The sequence below is a fragment of the Anolis sagrei genome, chromosome 1, assembly GCF_037176765.1.
Source record: "Anolis sagrei isolate rAnoSag1 chromosome 1, rAnoSag1.mat, whole genome shotgun sequence".
NCBI lineage: Eukaryota > Metazoa > Chordata > Lepidosauria > Squamata > Dactyloidae > Anolis > Anolis sagrei.
In genome coordinates, this window is record NC_090021.1 from 243,804,147 (window position 1) to 243,812,998 (window position 8,852).

General features: G+C 40.3%; 1 long non-coding RNA gene across 1 annotated transcript; it reads left to right on the forward strand.

Moving 5' to 3' along the window:
• Positions 1-21: 21 nt before the first annotated feature.
• On the forward strand, positions 22-8,644 carry LOC137095799 (uncharacterized). The gene is made up of 2 exons (XR_010908920.1): positions 22-256; positions 8,128-8,644. It is a non-coding gene; the product is annotated as an uncharacterized lncRNA (long non-coding RNA).
• Positions 8,645-8,852: the final 208 nt, after the last annotated feature.

Here is an 8,852-nt window from a genome sequence, read left to right on the forward strand (position 1 = left end):
TTTTTTCCCCGCCCCGTCCCGCGCGCCCACGTGCAACCCGGAAGCGGCCGCCTCCCCTAGGAATCATGGGAAGTGTAGTCTATGGAGGGCGGGAGCATGGCCTCTTAAAGGCGCAGGGTCCCAGGACTGCCACTAGGGAGAAAGGAATGGGAAGGAGGAGGGAAAAGGAAGCACGCTTCTCTACCCAATTCAGGAAACTGGAAGCCAGTGGGTGGAAATGAGAACCAGAAGAGGAACATGAAGGTGTATGTTACAGGTAGATGAGTGTTCCCTTATCATTTGTTGTGGTTCATTCGTTCAGTCGTCTCCGACTCTTCGTGACCGCATGGACCAGCCCACGCCAGAGCTCCCTGTCGGCCGTCACCACCCCCAGCTCCTTCAAGGTCAGTCCAGTCACTTCAAGGATGCCATCCATCCATCTGGACCTTGGTCGGCCCCTCTCCCTTTTTCCTTCCACTTTCCCCAGCATAATTGTCTTCTCCAGGCTTTCCTGTCTCCTCATGATGTGGCCAAAGTACTTCAACTTTGTCTCTAGTATCTTTCCCTCCAATGAGCAGTCGGGCTTTATTTCCTGGAGGATGGACTGGTGGGATCTTCTCGCAGTCCAAGGCACTCTCAGCACTTTCCTCCAACACCACAGCTCAAAAGCATCGATCTTCCTTCGCTCAGCCTTCCCTAAGATCCAGCTCTCACATCCATAGGTTACTACGGGGAATACCATGGCTTTGACTAGGCGGATCTTTGTTGCCAGTGTGATGTCTCTACTCTTCACTATTTTATCAAGATTGGCCATTGCTCTCCTCCCAAGAAGTAAGCGTTTTCTGATTTCCTGGCTACAGTCTGCATCTGCAGTAATCTTCGCACCTAGAAATACAAAGTCCGTCACTGCCTCCACGTTTTCTCCCTCCATTTCCCAGTTGTCAGTCATTCTTGTTGCCATAATCTTAGCTTTTTTGATGTTTAGCCGCAATCCAGCTTTTGCATTTTCTTCTTTCACCTTGATTAGAAGGCTCGTCAGCTCCTCCTTGCTTTCTGCCATCAAAGTGGTGTCATCTGCATATCTAAGGTTGTTAATGTTTCTTCCAGCAATTTTCACCTCAGCCTTGCATTCATCAAGCCCTGCACATCGCAAAATGTGTTCTGCATACAAGTTGAATAGGTTGGTGAGAGTATGCAGCCTTGCCGTACGCCTTTCCCAATCTTGAACCAGTCTGTTGTTCCGTGGTCAGTTCTGACTGTTGCTACTTGGTCCTTGTACAGATTCCTCAGGAGAGAGACAAGGTGGCTTGGGATGCCCATCCCACCAAGAACTTTTCACAATTTATTATGATCCACACAGTCAAAGGCTTTAGAATAGTCAATGAAGCAGAAGTAGATGTTTTTCTGAATCTCCCTGCCTTTCTCCATTATCCAGCGGATATTGGCAATCTGGTCTCTCGTTCCTCTGCCTTTTCTAAACCCAGCTTGAACATCTGGCAACTCTCGCTCCATGTATTGCTGGAGTCTTCCTTGCAGGATCTTGAGCATTACCTTACTGGCATGAGAAATAAGGGCCACTGTACGGAAGTTGGAGCAGTCTTTCGCATTTCCCTTTTTTGGTATAGGGATATAAGTTGATTTTTCCAGTCTGGTGGCCATTCTTGTGTTTTCCATATTTTCTGGCATATGGCATGCATCACCTTGACAGCATCATCTTTCAAGATTTTAAACAGTTCAGCAGGGATCCCGTCGTCTCCTGCTGCCTTGTTGTTAGCAATGCTTCTTAAGGACCATTCAACCTCACTCCTCAGGATGTCTGGTTCTAATTCACTCACCACACCGTCAAAACTATCCTTGATATTATTATCCTTCCTATACAGATCTTCTGTATTAGTCTTGCCACCTTCTCTTGATCTCTTCAACTTCTGTTAGGTCCCTGCCATCTTTGTTTCTTATCATGCCAATTTTTGCCTGAAATTTACCTCCAATGTTTCTAATTTTCTGGAAGAGGTCTCTTGTCCTTCCTATTGTGTTGTCTTCTTCCACTTCCGTCCATTGCTTGTTTAAAAATAGTTCCTTATTTCTTCTGGCTAACCTTTGGAATTGCACATTTAATTGGGCATATCTCCTCCTATCACTGTTTTCTTTAGCTTTCCTCGTTTCTTGGGCTACTTCCAGTGTCTCAGCAGACAAACATTTTTCCTTCTTGGTTTTCTTTTTCTTTGGTACATACTTTGTTGCTGCTTCCTGAACAATGTTGCGGACTTCTGTCCATAGTTCTTCTGGGACTCTATTTACTAAATCTAGTCCTTTAAATCTACTCTTCACTTCCACTGCATATTCGCTAGGAATGTTAGTGAGATCATATCTAACTGGTCTGTATGTTTTCCCTAATCTCTTTAGTTTTATTCTAAATTGAGCATTAAGAAGTTCGTGATCTGAACTACAGTCAGCCCAGGTCTTGTTTTCACCGACTGGATGGATATCCGCCACCTTTGGCTGCAAAGGATGTAGTCAATCTGATTTTGGTGTTGTCCATCTGGTGAAATCCATGTATAGAGCCATCTTTTAGGTTGTTGGAAGAGAGTGTTTGTTATACACAGCGAGTTCCTTATCATAAAACCATAGAGTTGGAAGAGACCTCATGGACCATCCAACTCCCTGCCAGGAAGCAGGAAAATCAAATTCTAAGCACCCCCGACAGATGGCCATCCAGCCTCTGTTTAAAAGCCTCCAAAGAAGGAGCCTCCACCACACTCCGGGACAGTCCCACTGCTGAACAGCTCTCAAAATCAGTAAGTTCTTCCTAATGTTCAGATGGAATCTCCTTTTTTGTAGTTTGAGGCCATTGTTCCATGTCCTAGTCTCCAGGGCAGCAGAAAGCAAGCTTGCTCCCTCCTTCCTATGACTTCCTCTGTCAGTCCTAAGTGTCGCATACGTTGCTATAAGGGGGGATGAGACAAATAGATAAAACCAATCCTTGATTCCACAAAAGCCAAATTTTCCAAAATCCAAATATCACAGGGACAGAAAGTGAGGTGAAATCTTCTTAACAGGGGCACAGACAACAAAACAAACACCACAGCAGTGTTAAACTTTCCCTGTGCTATCCAAACAATCCCCCCCTCTCTATATTTATGGAGATACATTGAAAAAATGTATCATCTACACTACAAAATTATAGCAGTTCTGCATCACTTTAACTGCCAAAGTTCCATCCTATGGAATCCTGGGATTTGTAATTTGGTGAGGCACCAGAAACCTTTAGCAGAGAAGTCTCAAGATCTTGCAAAACTGCAATTCCCATAATTCCCTTGCATTGAGCCATGGCAGGACAAGTGGTGCTGCACTGAATAAGCTCTACTACTATGGTGTTCTTGCTCCCTTGGAGTCACTGAATAGTGATATATATAAAGTCACTGTTAGCTTTGGTTATTGTTTATGTGATGTATATCAGTCAATCAACATGTTTATTGTACTAGCCAAAACCATGGCAGAAAGCTATAAATGTAGATAGCAGAATGTGCTATATAGAAATCCAGGGTGCCCACTTGAGAACTCATCCTTTAACAGAGTAGCTATGGGGATTATTTGATGACTAAGTGCATACATTTATATTGAAGAGAGAATGCTATAACACAGGTTGAACATGCCTTATCCCAAAATCCCAAACTGTCCCCGTTGGAGGCTGCGAGAATAACACTTTTGCTTTCTGGTTCCTCACTGTAAGGGCTGAGAATGGCGGTTAATAAGTGCATCAAATAAATAAATAAATAAATAAATAAATAATATGCACTTCGTTTTATGCACAAAACTATTAGAAATACTGTGTATAGAACTGCCTTTAGGGTATGTGTGCAAGGTGTAAATGCAATATACATGAAATTTGTTTCTGGACTGGGATGCTATCTCCACAGTATCTCATTATGTACCTACTTGCAAATATGGGTACAGGCAGTCCCCGAGTTGTGAACAAGATAGGTTCTGTAGGTTTGTTCACAAGTTGAATTTGTTTGTGAGTCAAAACAGATCCTTTTTTCAATGCATATATATATATATATATATATATATATATATATATACACACACACACACACATACTAGCCATCTCCTGCCATGCGTTGCTGTGGCCCAGTCTGTGTATATGTGTTTTGTGTTTGTATATATGTGCATATGTGTGTATATATTTGTGTATATATGTATATTTGTGTGTTTGTGTCTATATATGTGGTTCTGTGCATGCGTTGTAATGTAGTTTTCTTTTGGCTTTTTAAGTCTCTTCCATTGTGTTTTTCAGTATTTTTATGAGTGATGGTCACTTGTTGGCCTGAAAGGTGTATTGTGTCCAAATTTGGTGTCAGTTCATCCTATGGTTTTTGAGTTATGTTAATCCCACAAAGAAGCATTACATTTTTATTTATATAGATATATATATATACACACACACACATATACATACATACATGCATACATATAAATAGAGAGCGAGAGAGACATACGTACACACAAACACATACATACACACATAGTACACATATATAGGGATGGTTTGGATAACATAGGGAAGAGTCAGTAACTCTTAACCACACGGACAAAGGTGATGAATTGTGATTTTATTTTGACGACTTGGCCTTATGTAATTATATTACTGCTTTTAATTTATTTATGTATTACTGTATTATGGGATGTGATGTTTTAAACTATTGTTTATGAATCTTTGTTGTAAACTGGCTTGAGTCCCTCTCCGGAGGTAGAGAAGACTGGTATATAAAAGTTATTAATTAATAAAACACCCATGTGGTGTTTATTTTGCAGTCTATGCAGAATATTTCACCTCACTTTCTGTTCCTGTGATAATTGGATTTTGGAAAATAAGAGTTCTGTGGAAACAATGATTGATGATAAAGCTTCAGTGGAGATACCTTTTCTCCATGATTACCCTTTCAGGACTGAATTTCTCTTTCTAGGGGTAGGTTTCTCTCACTTCCTGTTGTCTCACCCCTGTTCTTAACTTTGACTCACTTGTAAGTCAGGTGTTTGTAGCTCAGGGACTGTCTGTATTCCAAAAGAAATTCTAAAGTCCAAAACACTTCTCGTCCCATTTTGGATAAGGAAAGAGACAGGTACCCTTTTACCTGATAAAAGGGTATCAGGTAGTAATTATGGCTATATCCAGGAGGACAAACATCCCTGTGGCCCTTTCACACTGTACAGTTATAACTCCATGACTCCACTTTAACCGTCCTGGCTTTTCACCTGTGGAGTTGAGAGTTCTTGCTTGGCGAGATACTGAAGGAGCTCTCTAACTGAGAATTATAAATACTGACCATTGTAGAATTGGACAGGACAATCTCCTGCAGTTAGACTGGAACTGTAGCAATATAAATGTGCAGTGTGAAAGTGTTCCTGGAAGCACTAGCAATGCTTTCCCCTTGAAGAATCATCTTTAAAAGCCTGCCTGAATTGTTATTCCCTTATTGGAACGTAATAGTCCTGTAAAAGGAAAATAAGAGAAGTGCTTAGTGTTGTCTCAGTAAATATATTTAGGTGTCCATTTAGTAACTACTCCATGAAAACCAAATTAGGTAGCATTTCCTAGTGACTCAACAATGAAATTCAAGACTCAACCAGTAGACAATGTTATAATGACAGGTGTGACCAAAAGAAAAACTTTGAAGACTAAAGTATTCAGATACCATTGTCAGGCCCATACTAAATCCTTAAAGCAATTCAGTAGGTCTCAAAATTCTTACTCTCTTGCCTTGACTTCTCTATTATAATGAATACAACACTTCGATAAGAGCCATGGTTCGGCAGTCTACAGATTAAAGACAGGAGCTATAGGATCTATTTACATTTATTTACTCTATTGGAATGTATACCAATATTATAAAATGAACTAATAACTCCTATATGCACATCATATTGGAGTGTAAGCAAAATTACCAGCTAGATAGATGACTTGGAGAATGATCCTATGCCTAAAACACACTGCGTTAGTTCTCTTTTCTGCAAAAAAAAAAAAAAAAAAAACCTTCCCAAACAGATTATCACATACTTTAAAATGTAAAATCCATTATCCAGTGCTCTGTGCAAAGCAAACAGGAGCAGGTGTAGCTGGAGTGGTCCAAGGCCATACACAAATCAGAGAGTGTGGGAGAGCGAATTGATTTCTGAAATGTCAGGAGAGAATGCTTCTGGAACATAGCCATACAGTCTGAAAAACACGCAACAACCCAGTGATTCTGACCATGAAAGCCTTGATCTCTGATTGTCAAGGCTCAGTTTAACTCCAGCCATGTCAATAGGGCTAATATTCTCTCTTTGCATCAGTACCATTTCAATGCAAAGGTTTCCTTTCATCCCTTCTTCTCCATATGCAAAATGAAGACTGAGATCTCAAAACTGGTTCTTCCCCCAAATATCACTGTGGCCTGCTACTCCAGCCTCCTAATTTCCAAGTGCAAATTTGAATGTTCTGTGCATAGATCTGAGAGGTCTAAAAACAAGCCTTTACAACAGAAGTTTTAGATCTAAACATTCTTAATACCAACAGTTTTTTCTCTTAATTTCCAATTTCTAGTTCTTAGGCATTTACATTCTTACACTTGTTCAATTTGCATATAGATTAGACATATGCTAATGTATGCTAAATGTAATAATACATGTTGTAAAAAGTCACAGGGGGTTAGTTGTCACTTAATTTTATTCTTACTTTATTTTTAGTATATCATTCTGAAAATGCAAGATAATTGTAACTATCGTGAGCTGCAACATTTATTTTCTGTACCTGTTATTACTTCTACATCACCAATCAGCTTAGCAAGTTTATTTTAGTCTGATTACTTTTAATGGCTCAGGAAATTCATAAACATTATCCACCAGCCATGGCAACCCTCTGGCCCACAGGTCAATATGTTCCTTAGGATACCCCATTGACCCCACAAACACCTTTTTCCAATACAGATGGAGACAGGAAAAGGCTTCTGTCAGTTTAATTGTAAAACACATGAATTTGTTGCGTATTCTCATTGTTCAACCTTTTTCCTTCTTTCTCCCAGCTTTGCCAATCTGGTTTTTGCCAGCATCAATGTTGGTTTGTTTTTTCTCCTATCATTTTTCTCTCTGCTAAAAGTATTCTTTTTGATCTCATTTCTACCATGATTTATTTGGTTGCACAATTTTCTTTGAGCGATGGAGCGACATAATCATTTTTCTTTGTTCTTTTTCTATCTGGGTTATTTTTCTTTCTTTTTGTGCAAGTTCCTTTACTAAGCACCATAAGTGCTTTCTCTTGCAAGATCACAGATTGGCCACATAACTTACTATATTCAGTATATACTATAGTTGGTCTAAATACTCTAAGGAACCAGATACCATCTGATCTTGGAAGCTAAACAGGGTTAGTGTTTGAATAGTGCTGCAGTGCAGGATCCACCAATGAATACTAAGTGTTGTAGACTCTATTTCAGAGGATGGAAATGGCAAGCCACTATTGAGCATTCCTTTCCTAAAAGAGTACTGTGAAATTCATGGGGTGGCCCTAATTTGACAGGTGACTTGAAAGCACACACAAGGGAAGGAGTAACTTCTGTTCTGTCACCATGCTTTCTTTTTTCCTCCAAGGGAGACAGCTATGTTGAGTCATAGACAGTGCAAGAATATCCTAGAGCCCTCTTTCTCTGTCAGTCCTACATAGTTTCTCATTGAGCACCCAAGAGCCTATCAGATATGTTGGCTAATAACATCTAGAGTAGGGTTGATGATCGATGGAAGGAGAAAGTGCCAATTTTTGCACCAGCACACTTGTAGTGAGTCATACCATACCACACATGCACACACACTGAGCCTGAAGTAACAATTAAGAATGGCTTTCAGTTGCAACTTCTGGGGATGCAGAGTAAAATAGACGGTGTTATACGTTTTTATCTTTTCTGTATGTTTCTGTCCCATCCTAGGGAGTATTTCCAAGTCTGGGGGGGGGGGGGTGCAAAACACAAAAGGTCTTGGGAGCTGCAAGCAACCTCTGATTTGTCCACCCCAATCTACAGTGCCACCAGGTGCCCACCACAGCCTAAGATCAGTCTAGAGACTCTGTTTTCTAGCTACTGATTGCAATGCTTTCTTCTGTTTTTGTCATTTCTGCAGGTGTGAAGATATCTCACTCCCACTGCAATGCAGGCAACAAATGTGGCTTGAAGCAAGGCCAGCAACAGCAACAAATGCCACTCTAGTTGTGTCTCTGTGGAATAGACCAGGTTCAGTTTCTGCTGGCATCTCTTTTCTTTCTCTTCTCTTTTCTTTTAGGGCTCCTTGAGTTAAAAACTCCATGGACATTGGATGTGTAACTATTCCTTTAGCCCCCATGTACTGTGTATATGCAAATAACAGATACTTCACAATCCATAAAACTTCTGGTCACAAGTATTTTGGATAAGGGAGCCTCAACCTTTATTATGTATCTGACAAGTATTTTGCAACAGAAAAATCCGCAGCTCTGCTTCACTGTCATTAGTTAATAGATCACACAGGGAATCCTTTAGGGATGCTCAACAGTTTTTGCAGGAAAGTTAATTGTCTGATATCGTCTAAAATGTCATGCTAAGGTAAATAGCTTTGTTTATGTTCTCTATATGCTAAGTGTAAAATAAATCATTTAAGGCTATACTGTTGCATTCTGTTCATGACCCATGTATCCATGATAGCTAGGACCATACCCCTTACTCCCTACTTCAAAGAGGACACTATGTGGAGAGATGTTGGAATACAATCCTCTGTTTACATGTATCCATTCTTTCAACATCTATTTGAAAGGCTCTCCAGTCCAAGCTAAATTCAAATGAATATCTACAAGAAAATAGGTTACTGGGCAA